Here is a 16,031-nt window from a genome sequence, read left to right on the forward strand (position 1 = left end):
ACACGTACGCGGCCGTATTATAGTTCGTATGTTTCCGTTTTCGCGCCGCTTCAAGTGAACAGTTTTCGTAAAGAAGCTAGCGCCATCAAGTGAAGAAATGACGAAAGAAGCTTTTTAAGCTTTATATATTTTCAGTGTGTCGCGGCGAGCACGTGTGTTTCTTTAACGGTTGCGCCGTATGCTGTTGCTATGCTTGCGTGGCAGCCTGCCTCGCAAATCTAGCAGCTATGGCTCCGGTCGTGCTGCGCTATGGTTTCGGAAGTATTAGTTGGCCTGAAGACATTCCAGATTTCTCGGGCTAGACATAAAAATTCTGATGTTACTTCACCACAGCAGTCGCCACAGAGTGCTCCGCTGCTGGATCCGTAACAACGCTGGCTACATTAAGCACTAATTACACAAATTTACCGGATGCATCTCAGCGCCGAGCCCTCATCCGCATGTCCATATTTAAAAACACATAGGCGGCTTAGTCGCGCGTGCGCCAGCAGTACGCGCACACAACTCGTACTCGTATTACAATGCAGCTTCCCTCCCACATAATTCTTGGCAATGAATGGATAATATTTACCTTTCGTATCGTTCGTTTCGTGCGGTGGCGTTTGAAGGGGCTTGGCGGTGGTATTGCGAAGGAAAAATGGTTGGTACATATGCCGGATGGTGCATGCTATTGCTCGTTTTGTTTCCGACGAAATGCCAACTGCAGATTCTGCTGTTTGGTACTGTCTGCTACGGCTGACCGTCTTCACTATCGAATAAACCAAGCACACACGCAAAATTCGATTTAGAAACCAGCCCGACACCGCTTGACAGGCCACGGCCGGTCTCGAGGGGTGCGCGCGCTTCTCTTACAGCCTTCGCAATGGGGTCTGCTTCCGCCTCCCACCGCACCGCGGTGGGGTCGCCACTGCCCCACTGCTCCGCCGCTGCGACCGCCGTTCACGCGGAAGGAGAACGCGCGCCCGCTCCAAGTCCGTCCCGCGTGAGTGGTAACCGTCAGGTCCTGATATTTCACCCCTATGCATTATGCAAAGACCGCGCAATCAGCCTCTTCCATTTGACAGCTAAGAGTTATAAACAACAGACTAACTACCGCGCGCCATCGCGTGCTCTTCTTCAGTATGACTGCATGGTCGCATGAGGCTTTGGTTCACTCGCGTCAACACTTTCTACCCGTTAAATTTGGAGAGAAACAAATCTATCAGCCTCTTCAGTTTGCCTACTGATGGGTTTTAACCAGTGCGTAGAACTATAAGCGACCTGAAGCGTTTATATGACAGATTCCTAAGAATTCCGAAGCGTATAAAATATAGCTCCTGAAATCTTAAGCGCTGCCGTTTTTGTTTTGCACGAAAGCGGATTTAGCATGAATTCATGACGCTGGACGGATTCATAGAAACGAAAACAAATTTATTCACAGCTAAATTCAAGGTGTCCAATGCGGTGCGCTCAGATCCATAACTTCAATATGTTATACGTTGAGAACATATTAGTTGGCTGAAACACTCTACATATCTATAGCATCACGACTGACGCACATCTATTGCAGATTCCGTCGGTTTAGTATGAGTGATCAACAACTTCCCATCAAAGAAAATGGCATGAACAACACTGTGGAAGTGAGAAGAGCGCCAAACAAAAAGAAAAGTTCACAGTCTGAAAAGTTTCCTGGATGGTTTATGCACATAATTAGCTGGCTTCTCGTTCCTGTCGGTGACTTTCTTGGTGTAGTTAACAAGAAGTATTGAGAAATTTTTCAGATATAAAAGAAGCAGACCTCATGGCATGGCTGTTGTGGGTTCCTTCTGAAAAACTGAGCAAAGGCGAGTTTTCAAGCTGTGGCTGAATGAGGATTTGAAGTATTTCCAAAACATTTGTGCGTGGCAGGTGCAAGACAACTTTTTCAAAGAAATATACGACCTTGTCCGAGAGGGCAACAAAATCTGGTTTTGGGTAGTGCAGTCCACTGGAATCTTCGCCTTGCAGAAGAGTGTAGAGAGGACCAGTCCTCTCGATAGTTTGAATAAGGATACTGTAAGCGTCACATCCGAAGTCACTGATCAACTTGAGAATGTATCCAGCGACGTAAGTTAAACCGGAGTATGTGACATAGGGCGATGAGGTGACAGGAGTTTCCTTGAAATGCTTCAGTTCAAAGACTGCTTGCGGCAGAGTGGAAATCATTTCCTCGGCGTCGACGCATTGTCTTTACTCTGCTGCCAATTGAAGACTCAGTCTTGGCAATGTGATCAAGTGCCGCCGTTACAGCTCTCGCATCCAACATGTCGTTCCCTCCGCACATGATTCTTAATTTTCCGAAGAGGGCCTCAATGGGGTCACTGTTGAGTTTCCTGGTGAGAATGGCGTTGACACCTCCGCAGGAGGAATTCTACCGTTTGTACAGTAGACTTTGTAGTGACCTTGTAGTGTAGTAGACCGATGAGCCTGGAAGGTCTCATCGGTGAAAACGCTTTTTCCTACTGCTTTGGAAGTCTGTTGTATGCCTTCCATATAGGAGGTGAACTCACCGGTTAACCACAGCAGGCGAGTGTCATCTGCTTTTGTAATGAGCATCTTGTTACCGCTTCCAGCATATGTCGTGTCATGAATATCGAACAACTGTTTGACTGTCTTCATGAAATGGACTGGAGCTAGCTTTTCTGAAAATGTAGAAGGCAGGGTCTCCTTTTGCGTTTTCTTGGAGGTGCTCTATTGCTGCTATTACCTGGGGCGAGAATATTTGCACAGCCCGCAGCACATTCATTTTTTCTAGATTCGTCGGGTAGACGTGCTTGCGAGTTAAGTTGCGTGCCAACTTGACAGTCATCCCCTTCTGGAGCTCGTAAAGCTTTTGTACAAATGCCCAGCAGATGACACCTGAACTGTCTGTCAGCTCGCGTTCAAGAAACTGGCTTCGGATGTTTTTTAGGACATGGCAGGGGTCGAAGCTTAAGAAAATTGCTCGATGAGGATCCTGTGGGTGCTTCACTACTGTCGACAGGCAGCCATTGCCCATAAGCTTAAACATCGTGGTGTGAGAAGAATAATTGTCCGTCACAATGCGCACAACCAAAAAGCCACATCACTCGACTGCGGCTATCATTTCTTTAGTCCACGCATATAGGTCTCTCCCGCTGAGCTTCTTAGTAAAGTAGTACGAGCAGGGAATTCTGTAAGAACTGTAGATGGCCATGAAGCACAAAGCATGACTCTATTTGCGAGGATTTCCTTTGAACTGCAAGACGTGTCACTATTAGGTTTGACTCGGAAGCCGAACACTGCATCAGATTTTCTGTCATAAGCGCATTTTGGCTTGATGCTGGCTTTGTCAATTATTAACGTAGCTATAGACCGTTTCATCGGGCGAGGAGGATAGGGCGCGCGGAGAGCCTTTCCTCCTCTCTGGCTGGGGCGATCCGGCGCGGCGCTGCTTGAAAGTATTGCTGTCGCGTGCTGCGGAGCGATTTTGAGATGTTTTAGATGGTATTTTGTGAAATTTACGCCGTGTCCGTTCATATAAGGTCGTCAGGGAAGCCTTTCGGTGCATCGGTAACTACAGTAGGCGGAAATATCTTTTGGGAGCGCAGAAATGTGACGCGTTTTATAAGCCGCGGTGTACGCACATTATCAGTCGCGGTGTGTGTATGTGTTGTGAACTATTTTACTTATATCGGTTTTAATTCAACAAAGAAACCCGGTGTCTCTGTATTAGCAGCATGAAATGGTAAATCTGCTCAATATCTGAACGCTTGGCGTAGGGAGCAAAGCATAAACATACGAGCGCGTGCTCGTGCACGGCCAACCTAAGGCAACCACGAAACATCTAAGCGGCAGGCGCAATCAAATATTTGTGACGCACCGGCATCGTTCTCGCGCATTTCAAGTCTAGTAGGCTTCAAATTACCATATGTCTACGCTAGCCTTCCTGCATGAGGCCGATGGCGCTGCTCAACACAGCGATCACTGCGGTTTGTGAACCAGCACGGTACATATGTAAGCTGTGCGCTTCGGCATTGCCTTTTTTGCCTGCATACAGCCATAATATATGAAGGATCGCATAAAAAGAATGCGATGCCTATTTCTGAGGACAAAATTTCCGTAATGCGTGTGAGTGCGTCGTAGTGAACGGAACAAACACAACCGAAAAAGAAATTCGGTTATAATCCTCTTTCTCGAAAAAGCAAGAGAAAACGGGCTAACGCCGCAATAGGGCCTCGCATAGTCACGCCGCACAACGTTTATAAATATATAACCGCTGATGCGGTATGCTTGGACCATGCGGTATATAGAACAAAGATATATGTAATCCAGCACTTACCACAGCTTAGGACGCTCGCGCAGTTCGTAAACAGTCCCTTTGCTGGACAAGCGTAATTCAGACTGTAAGGTATGCTGCTATCACTTGCCAAAACTATTTTATTCAGGTGCGGAAACCTCACCCATCGAACCAAGTAGTCACGCAATGTAACCTGCAGCGAACAGTTTGAACGCTTGCCAAACTATAACATCACAGCTCCTATCGTAGCAGAACGGTACCCACGATCACGCTGTTATGATCGTCGCGTATGTTTCCGCAGCTTAGAAATAGAGGATAATACTGCACTAAGGTCACATTAGTGACTGGAACATTCAGAAATACACAATTCATCTCCGAGGCTGATTGCAGACTCGAATATGCGCGCACACATCGCGTTGCGTGTTCTGTCCACCTCAACGCCAGCAGAAATTCCGGCCATGATGCCTTAAACCACTTCAGCACGTCTCACAGAACCGTTTACTACGTAGAAGACGCACGTCATACTAAACAGACCGCACGACCGCGAAAACAAACGCCAGAACCTACTGCCGAGCGTATATCTGCCACGCAAAAGACCGCTTTCACCCAAGCCAGTATGGCGCTGCTCATAGGCGGCGCCACTGCGCTCACAATATGGCGGCGCCTGCGAAAAAACGGTCTATATGCTGCTTGGTACTCAGCAGTGAGGCTTCATACGTCAACCTTTCCCTCATTGCAGCACTCATCCCCGACGACGTTGGGCTGGGCCCCACGTAACGTTGAAGAGTGCATTTGGCTTGAAGTGTAAGCAGCTGAGACGTCCGAGCGTGGTCGTATCCTTTAGGCGAAAGAAACCGCCACACAACGCATTCACTTATTACCTCTTCTGGATATGCTGGTCGCATCTGCCCATAGCTGTCTATCTGATGTAAAAGAAAGGTGGCCTTTTTGTCCCCCTTTCGGGCATCGCCAACAATTCTCTTAACTGACGCATGCCTTTTGTTCCCACGATAGAAGGGGACAATTCTTCTTTCGGCGTCAAGCTGTTGCTGTATCTTGCCGCATTTTGAGCGTTGGTAAGCAACCTGTTTACGAAGCCTTCCCATCAGGGATACATACCCGCTTGCTCGCTTTGCCTCATTATTTATAGTCTGAGTAGAGATGCTAGGATTCTTAGCAGAATAGTCATCTGGCAGCTCGGAAATGTCCGTGCTTTCTTGCGATTCCGCTTTGCGCTTATGCGGCTTTCGACCAGGTACACAGGTTCTGTCTGCAGGCTTCTTGCGAGGCTTTTTCACACTGGGCACCATGTAGCACGGGTATACTCATCGGACACGGTTGGCACAGCACCAGGCAAAAGTTTTCTGATGCGGCACCCTGAAACGTAGTCACTCGCGACGAAATGCCGGCTGCAAACCACACTCGATGCCGACTTGTCGTTGAAGACGAAATTTTATCTGGAGATGTTTTTGAGCCACTTTGCAAACAGTTCTGAATCACTCGGGAATTGATGAAAAGAAACGCCCTGAGTCTTACCCAACTGCGACTTGCAAAGCGGTACGAAGCAGTACACCATCGCCGCGTTGGATGATCAACGGCGGGCAATAAACACCGTCGCACAGCAAATAACTTAATCTGTGGAAAAAACGGGTAGAAACGTGCACCAGCGCTCACAACACTAAAGGCCACGCTGCCTGCCGGCTCACAGTGCGATGAGAGCACTCCCCGTCCAAGAGAGAAATATGCGAAGCTCGGAAAAAAAGAAAAGCAAGCGCAGACCAACAGTGACGTTTGCGCTTCGCACATAAGAGGGAAGTCAAGTTGGAAGGCTTTTCTGCACATTGTTAAGATCGGCGAATTCGGACCTTGGGAGGATTCTTAGAAAACCAACGTAAAGGCAGATGAGTCGGAATTCGAGACATAATTCGACACGCAGCTGCGAGGAATGCCGTTCGCGGAAGCAGCGGCGACAATGGCTTCGTCAGGTAGCCGAGTCAGGGGACGATACCCCCTATTCCTGACAATGTGGCGAGAAAAAGAAAGCAATGAATATGGCGGTATTGAAACTTATATGAATCCGCCGCGATGGCTCAGTGGTTGGAGTGCTAAGCTACTGAGCCATTTCTTTGAAGGCGAAATTCTAGAGGCCCGTGTACTGTGCAGTGTCTGTGCACGTTGAAGAACGCCAGGTGGTCGAAATTTCCAGAGCCCTTCACATTGGCGTCCCTCATAGCCCGAGTCGCTTTGGGACGTTAAACCCCCATAAACCATAAACTATTCCGTTAACCTTCGCATTAACTAAATTCTCTACCAGCATTTAACTTCGGCATGGACTATGAGACATGCAAGAAATTGACCGAAATACGACCTTCGGCATTTCAGACCGCAACATCTGTCATTTCCCTGTCATACCTTTCAGGAACGAGAGTGATATGACCTTTGATGTTTCTATGGTTCGAATTTTTTTATGAAAACTCCGTTCACGTGTGAACTTATTGGCTGACATGTAGATAAATCATTTCCTTTTGTTTTCTTTCGTTTCGGTGAATCGTTGAACAAGAAGCAGCGGAAAAACAGCACGAAACCAGGCCATCACCGCCCGCCGCCGCAGAAGCAGGCGGCCAGAGAGCGGTTCCTAGCAGTAGGGTCGTCGCGCCCCTGGCGGCGGCGAAAGGCGTAACTCTTGGAGAAAAACGAATGCGAAGGCCGTAAAGCCTGTTTCACATGCTGCGACTGCAACGACGAAAATCGGTGCTGTCGCACGCGTCGCAATGCGATTTTTAGAGGGCTCATTTCACATGATTGCGATTTCAACAATGCGACTGGTGCGACGCCCAGGGTTGCTTACTGCCAGGTTTCGTGGCACACGCTGCATAATTACTTTATTGTAGTGAATAAAACGTTTACACTATAATATTGTTGACTTATCTTGATTAGAAGCAAATAATACGTACGTTTACTAATTTAAAATCGTTAGTTAAGATTTGTCTTGGAGTGCGCGACGGCGGTTTCTGTAGTTCAGTGCGACATCGCGCACGTAAACAGCTGTTCGCAGGTGGTTCAGCGATTCTTTATTCTATGGTTCAGCGCTGTGTGTTGTCTTATCTACCTTCTATGACCGTTTCGTTTTGCCTGCGCTACACAATCTACAAGATGGCCTATCGACAAGTTCATATAGCTGCCCTCACCGTATATGCATTATTCGGAATTCGGCTGCCACGAAGTTGTCGTGTCAGCCCAACAAGATCCTCGCGCTACCCGGGCTAGGCGTCAGCTTCTGGAGAAATGATGCGTGTGTATTGCCCGTCATTGCGCATATGTGGTGCCTGCTCCTAGCCATATTCTTACGCCAAACGCATCAAGAAGCACCAACCCGAACGCCCGCGTGTGCCCCTGAACGAAGCCTCAAACGATCTGTGTGATTACGACGTGGAATGAAAATTGTGTTGTGAAATTCAACCTTAGCGCTAGCCTGGTTCGTCCATCGCCGTGCTTGCGCTGCGAATATATATATGGGAGCCCTCTATAAAGATTTCTAAAGGCGCAAAAGCCGACGCATCAAATGTTTCGAGCAGTTACCGTCACTTTTGTAGAAACCTGTACGTTGTAACATAGCATTCTAAAAGACACGCTTCTCGTCCACTTTGTTGTCCCGTGTCTCGAGCTGGTAGTATACGCGGAACTTCTAACAAGAAGACCATATCAATACTCGCTATTCATAATGCAGGATCGTAGGCCCACGGCAGGCGCACTTGCCGTAGAATTTTTCAGCTTTCTGCTCAGCCTCGCACGCCGCTCACGGTTAGCCTGTTCTGTGGAAATAAATATTATTGTCAATGTTATTAGATATTATAGTTTCTTCACTGTAATTTATAGCAATCTTCCAGATTTCTTAAGCTAGTCATGCATTTAACCTGTATTAGATCAACATTGTTACGACATGCTGATGGGAGTCATTTCAAACTAGATTGCTCAACCAGAGAAAGTACAAATGCAAGCCTCAATGTTTGTTCCAATTTGGTATTCCTAAACAGATTATATTGGCAGAATTTTGTGTCTGCTTGCATTTCCTGCAATTCAATGTTCAGAGCTGGAAAAACTGATTCCTTTTCTTGCTGTCGAAAGGCTGCTTCAGTGTCGATAGCAAGCTATAATTATTCATTTCGAAAGTGTTAAGCAATGACTATATGTCTAAGCTTATCAATGCGTTTTTGTTCCACGAACACAATCAAGTTTTCTCTCTCCGTCTCATTGACAGCCATGGAATGAAACCGTTCTTTCATAAGTACCAGGATGCAAACATTCTGGAGTTTGTCCTGAGCATTCGTCTGCATCCTATAGTGTGCATGTTTGTATCAAGTTATGGTGTTACAATCTATAGTAATTAACTATAGTGCAACAGAAATACGATGGACAGGAACAAAGTGAACACACAGAGCGTTTCGTTCTTGTCTGTTGTCAATCTGTTGCACTTTAGTTAATAATGAATACACACAAACTCATCTAGTTTTCAGTTATTATGTCGGGCTTATAAGCCCGCTTGTGTCCTGGAATATCTGCACGGCTACGTATCCTGTAATTTAATTTCTGGCCATGTGCTTGCAAGTCGCGTGTCAATCTCCTGATTTTCCTGACAATCCTGTGTGATGTGCAGGCCCAAATAGTTTCTGGTGAATCCATGCAGGGTGTTGTGCAGGGTGTAATCTGCACTACAAGTGCTGCTTTGATTGCTTTCAGTTCAGCTTTTCTAGGTGTAGGATGACCTGGAATGGTACTCACTTATATGGGGTTTAGCTCTATGTAGTGTCATACTACTGTTACACTGCTATTGCCATGCCATATGTGCCTTATGTTTGCTTGCATCTTCATGATTAGCAACCTCCTCTGTGTGTTTGGCAGTTGCATATAGTCTCCTGGCCTAATTGTTTGCCCCCATATTCCACGGTATGGGCCTGTTGTGTTTCAAGTTCAGGCACTCCCGAGGTTGTGTTTCTGAAGGGAGGGGTAGTCGTCTTTGCATCTCATATGCTAGCTGGCATAGTATCTTGGGACGAGGTTCTGAGCTCTTGAGACAAAGAATTTGTGCTGCACGGTGCAACTCTACTGTCTAGGTGCTTGTTTGTTAGCTCTTTCTCATAGAGGTCTTCAAACATGGTAAAGTTGGAAAGACCTCTTATTACTTCCCGATGCCTGTATTCGATGAGTTGTCTTTTTTGTGTGCTGCTGGTAATTCATACCGTACCATATCTTGGACACAAGCACAGCATCTGCGATTTTCTATAGTATCCACTTGTCCACCCTTATTATTTCGAGATTATTCTTTTCACCAGGTGTGGAAGTTGCGTCCAGGCATTGCATAATAGTTTCATCCACGTGCTGGCTCTGCCGTCATGGGCTTACACTAGCTGAGGATTTGTGGATGTTGACTTGTGGGCATATTTGTCCAGCTATGTGGATCACAATGTGCAATCTGGGGTAGTTCTTGATTCTAGTCTTTCTTTTTTCCTACGTTGATATGAGCTGACTTATCAGAAAGCGAGAGGCCAGACTGGCCAAGAAAGTCTGCAGTGTTGTCGAGCGCTTGTTGCATCATTCTTGATTTCTGTATAAGATAGCTTTCCCATAGACTGTAATACACCATAGGCTGTAGTGTTTCTTGTAGTATGCCCGTGTTGTTGGTGTGTGTGGGCCGAATGTACCTCCAACTCTCACATGGAATTTTCTGCCTTTCAGAAAGTTACTGTTTAAGTGCTCTACCAGAAATGTTTTTGCTCATCGTTCCTCTTATTAGAGCAGCATGAGGTACTGCTGTTAAAAGCCTCTTCACTCTCTTAATTCTTTCATAAGCGGTATTACACAGTGTCCTGCAATAAAGTTTCTGCTGCTTATGGCCCACTCATATCTGCCTGAAGGGACAACTCTTGAAAAAGGTTTTCTTTGTGCTATGTGTGCGACATATATGTAGTATGAGCATTCATTATACATCTGTAGAACCAGCTTCCTGACAGAGTACTTGCTATATTTGATCATGCTTATTTGTGCAGTGCTGTTGAACAATACATATTGATGCAATGAATATTTACATACTCGAATTATCACGAAACATGGTTGTTTTACAATTCTGCCCTTTGCTTTCTATTGGTGTTAGATTTTGCATAAGCATGCCGCCCTATGCAATAGTATTTTGAAGTGTAAGGGTTCAATAAAAGGTGATGAACTAAGTCTCAGTGCAAGAGCTTTTTTTTCACCTATGACTCCCATCGAAATGCGACTTCCATGGCTGGCAAAACAACTCCTTGCCTTGTGTTAGCAGCAGAATGCTATAGCCACAGTGGCAGGTGAACAAATTGAACAACAATATTTCTGTCTATAATTTTTTTTCCTGCCTGTATGTAAGTAAAGTTTGGAATAAGTTTGTCATTGCAAAAAAGCCCACTTTGTGTTCTTTTATTGAATAAACCACATATTGTGTATAGTTGAAATGCAGAAACTTGTTCTAAAATCCTCGGGTTATATACGTTCTTGCAAGTAGCATGGTGTTTAATTACTTATAAAGATAGTAATCGCAGCCGATATCGTTATATGGTTTTACACACTAATATATGTGATCAAACTTATTGGAAACTTACTAGAAACATGTAAGGCATGAATGTTTCTGCACACTTGATCAGCCGTGAACGTGCAAGAACTGCTTGTACTGGCTGACTTCACTGCACAGTTTTGATTTACTTTTCTTCAGCGTGTCGTTTTATACTGTTTTATCCCCACAAGAACAGGCCGTTTGCCTACTTTTCGCATTGTTGCATGAGTTCTATATGATTGTGCAGGAGGGTACGTTGTCACTGTGCCACTATAGCAAACAATTTACTTAATCTACTATCTGTACAGTTAATTACCTTGCAGAGCAAGTGTTCATACAGATGCAGTAAGGATACAAAGTCCGCAACATAGTCAATGTTTATTGGTTTCTGTGCAAGAAAAAAAAATTATCCAGAGAAGAGGTGCAACTTAATGTGCATGTAATGTTTTATTCAAGCCACGGATTTAATCCTAACGTAGCAAATTCATTACGATAGCCTACACTTTCGCTCTGTCAAATTTAATAAGAGGCAAGATAAGCTTTCAAGATGCATCGGGAAATTCATGCTTGAAAACCGACAAGAAAATGCAACTGAACGGTACCGCGTTCAGCGCAACGTTGAAACTTCGGGTACTTTGCTGTCTTGTCATTTGCCCTTGTTAAGGTTGAAATAATTCAAGCTGCTCCGTAAGCGCGATTTCTGCATGCTACTAGGCAAAAGAAAATTCTGACGACCTCGTCGTCTGCTGGGGATCGAACACCTCCTAGCACTGACAACTCGCAAAGGCGTACGAAGCAAACGTGAAAATGCACTTCATTTGCTGTGCAGCGTGCCAACAAACGCATAGAAATCGGAGAATGCAATCTGCGGTACAAGTTTTTTATTCTCCCTTCGCGTGCGTACGGAATTCGACGAACACATCTCCGCGCATTGCACTTGTCGTGCGAGACGCCATTTTCCAAAACAAACCGGCGAAATAGCTCCGTTGACAGCTCTCCGCGCAATTTCGACGGAAAATCGCAGCGATCGGTGCGACGGTGCGACTGTGCGACCAACCGGTTGGTCGCAGCCGAAAATGGGGGGGTCGGCACTGCGACTGCGATTTTCATCGCAAACGACGGAAATCGCACTTCCGGTGCGACGAAAATCGCATCATGTGAAACAGGCTTAAGAAGGTAAGCGCGCGCTCCCCTAGCGACCGGCCGTGGACAGGGCGACAAGACGGGAACTTACTCCGCTCGCCTGACTGCTTGGATCCAACGCCGGTTCCGTACTTGTTCGTAGGGTTTAGATGGAAAGACGCAGAAGGATACATCCTTCCTCATCCCGACGTAGTTGTGGCACTTGTAGACGCAACAGTATCGTCCGCGTCCTTTTGTTTTCCTTCGACTTTCAGGGCACGCAACGCCACTACCAGTAGCAATTTTCATCCGCGGGAGCGGCTGCATCGTGCACGTTCTGACCGCCAGGGCGGCGCTGCAGGCATCCTGAAAACTCCAGCGCTTGTTCCCCAATGGCAGGTTGCGAACGTAGTTCGATGGATGGTGGATTGATGTTATGAGCGTCCCCTTTGGAACGGGGTGGTGGGTTGCGCCACCAAGCTCTTGCTACTATGCTGCTTATATCCTACCTAGGTTAACCAATGAAAAAAAAAGACCCTATGAACTACCACGTCCCAATTTTCTGATCCCCTATTGCGAACTGTGCTTTTGTACGTCTCCGTCTTTTGTCGCTTCCCTACTTTTCTTTCACGGATACTCCAATCGCCTCTTACTATTGTCTATTGCGGACCTGTTTGCTTTACGACTGCTCCCGCTGAACCCAAGGGCTTCAAGGAGGCCAGTGGTGCCTAAATCGACCGCTGGGTAGACGTCTTCACATTCTAATAAAATATGCTCCGTCGTTCCCGCGCCTGCTAGGGCGCCTCTCGCTGCGGCGAGCGCGGACCCGGCAGGATACGACCGGCCCGCTTGCGTTTGGAAAGCCTGTCTGTGCACTGTTTCGCGCGTAGCCGTTGCCTTTTCTGAGCAATGACGAAGTGCAACCCGAGCTGTTGCGTAGTGGGCTGCAACAGCACGTCCACCAACCCAGGAGGAACAAAGTTTTATAGCTTTTGAAGCCGACCGAATGAAGCAGAACGGCGTCAACACTGGATCGCGCTCGTCCGACGGCATAAGCTGTTTTATGTTCCAGCGTTATGCCAAGTGCGTTAACACTGAATTCGTTGCTTTTACAGCAATGATGGCAGCCGCGGTACACCTGCAGTGCGTACCAGCATATGCAGCAAACAGAGTACTTTGTTTCCTCACTGTACCACAGTAAAGCTCTGGAACCCTTTCCCAATCCTCTCCAATTCAAACAGCACTAGGGCTTGCTGAGAGCTACGAAGAGGGGTTGCAGCTGGCTCAGCTGGCAGACACCCACCTGCGCCCAGCATATCAACTAAAGGGCAGTTGAGATCACCGAAATATTTGACGATGTGGTTTATTTCGATCTCGTTTGCGCGCACTCAAAAATCGCAACATAAAAGTATCGAACTTCCAGTAACTTGGGCGAAAATATTTTCCCAGCGTAGTCTAACACAACTGGTAAGTTCCTCACCTTTTTTGTGTGTGTTTGGGGAGATCAACGTTAGAATACCTTGGGTAGGTCTTACAAGTCGTTCGTACGCCCTACGTTCTTGGATGAGATGTTTTGGATTCGCATTTGCCGTCCTGTATGTACAGGGAAACTACCGCAGCGTGCTTGCACTTACTTCCCTGCGATGCCAGCACGGCAATCGCAGCTCCCCGCTAGGATTTGTCTGCTGTCGCCGATCTTCAAGAATCAATGTCACCTAAAATTTCATGCGTCCACACCGTAGATAACGAAGTAACTTACGCTGAGCTTCACGCATCTCGCTGGTGCATTATTTTTCGTTTGAGGAATACACCTAGCAGTCACTTCCGATCAGTAAGAGTTCAACACTTCCCTCACGTCGTAAACGTGCCCCACTTCAAATAGACGACTTCCTTTCTCTAAATTCTTTTCACGAAAAAAGCTGTCAAGATCTTGTAATTCCCGAAACCCGGTTAAAATTAATATCGGCACGCTGTTTCGCGCCATCGCTACCGTTTGACAAGGCGCCAAACACGCAGCGCGAGCTGCTGATGCCATGAGTAATGCTACCGCATTCGCGCAACTATTCGTCAGATGGCGCTAGGGGTCGGAAAGACAGCGCGCCGCCTAGCACTTGCAACGTGCCCATGCCTCCATGCCTCGGCTGCCGCGTAGCCGGTGCGTTCTAATCCGCCTCTTTCATGTTCCTGTGCTGCCCTCTGACGCACGCCGCTGGAAACGTTTTGGAAGGGTGTCGGGAATTTCGCCGGTTGATTTGTGTACCTGCGCCCATGTTGAGTGCGCGTCGGTTGTGCGGTTCGTGGATCGCGATTAATTAATAATGGTTTCTCCGGGGCAGCATGTCGTTCGCCCATCGAGTATAGTGTGTGAACAGGCCCGAGTGCGCTGTTGTGGTAACAGCGCGGGCCGATAAAGGCACGCTGAGTTCTGCCGACGGGGCTGCCTTGAGTTCGTTGTCGCTGATGTCTGCGATTGCACATCGCTTTTTGTATTGCTTTTACACATTCACTAAACATTTCGCATAGTCAAGAAGCCTTCGAGCGCAGCCTTCCACGTGCGTTTTGCGAAGGCGGCGCATTTGTTCGCATCTACAGCTTCAGATCGCTGTTAGCTCTTCGAATATTGCAGAAACGGCGCATCGCTAATTTCTCTACCAGCACCAAATACCAAATAATCTCAAAATGTAGCAAAACATACAGACGTGTCAGTATGAACGGCCGAGTTCCTTAAACTGCTACTGTGATCAAGACGCACATATATTACGGGCTGTTACTACTGATTCTCGGTTTTGTTTAACTTCATCATACTTACAGTTTGCGCGTGCTCTAAAGTATTATTAGAGACAACTGTGCTCGGCATAAGTCCCCACTTATATGCCGTGCAGTTCTCTCGCGAGAAGGCGGCTGCCATCGCTGACACCGTTGGCAACTGAGCGAGTTTATGCTGCTGTATCGAATGCACTGTCTCTTCTTTCCTTTTTGACGCAGAGGTAAACAATGCTTCTTTGGAATTAAGAAATGTCAGCAAAAAACCCACACAGACCCACCATTTACGGGAATGCGACCGGTAGCAATCGGGAACGGTGACCAAAGTACAAGATGTTGGCACAGCGCTGTGTCGCCGCTTGCCGCTTACTGTGTACGTGCCGTGCGAAATGAACAGTAGTTATCAAATCGCTATAGGGTCGCAACCTAACTATAAGAGCGGTTTCCTTCGTCCGGACTGCTTATGTTTTAAGTCCAGCGCCATCGGTAACGGGTACACGAACTCGACGGGCTCAGTCCTAACCCAAACTTCGCTAAACAGGATCAACATTGACTCAAACTTCACGTGCACGGCTTCAGAGGACTGAAGCTCGTGCATTTCAACTTCGAAGGCATGTCTACGCATTTTGAGCGCGAATAATTATATGTACAAGTGAATGAGCTGCAGCTATCGCGTTGTCGGTTCGACGGCTAATCACGTAGGGTTCGGTCAGGCTATCACGGTCGACACTCTGATTTTGTCGGTGCTGTCGACACGAAAGCCCGTCGCGCTATATGACAACTCGCACCCACCGGTTGCGTCGTTGTCGGCCTATTACGATCAAATGATCTGTGACACAGTGCTGAATAGTCGGCCAATCGTCGGCGTCAGCGTCTTGTCGGTCTCGTATCGGCCCAATGTTACCACGCCTTAAAACTGTACATGAAGTCAGGCACGCGCTGCCACCACCAACAACAGTGGGCCGACGCTGTAAGAAGAATGCGTCAGCAACGTGTTTTTGAAGTGTCGCCCAAGTGTAACGCAGGGGTTTATCGATAAATTTGACAGCCGTCAATGCAAGGCGGCAACTACGTGGTTAACGGTGCAGTTCGGACCAAGCCCTGGCCCTTTTCAGTTTCAAAGTGGAGTTGCAGTCTTACGCACGTTTTCGGCACCGCACCGATGCCGAGCTGCCAGTAGAGTTTCAACGCGTTAAATGGCACGAGCGTTTGCAACAGCACGCGTCCAAACCCCCCTTTTTTTTCCGGGGGTACTTTCCCCCGAAATCTGGCAGCGAGGCCGCGCGTCCC

The sequence above is a fragment of the Dermacentor variabilis genome, unplaced genomic scaffold, assembly GCF_050947875.1.
Source record: "Dermacentor variabilis isolate Ectoservices unplaced genomic scaffold, ASM5094787v1 scaffold_16, whole genome shotgun sequence".
NCBI classification, from domain to species: Eukaryota; Metazoa; Arthropoda; class Arachnida; order Ixodida; family Ixodidae; genus Dermacentor; species Dermacentor variabilis.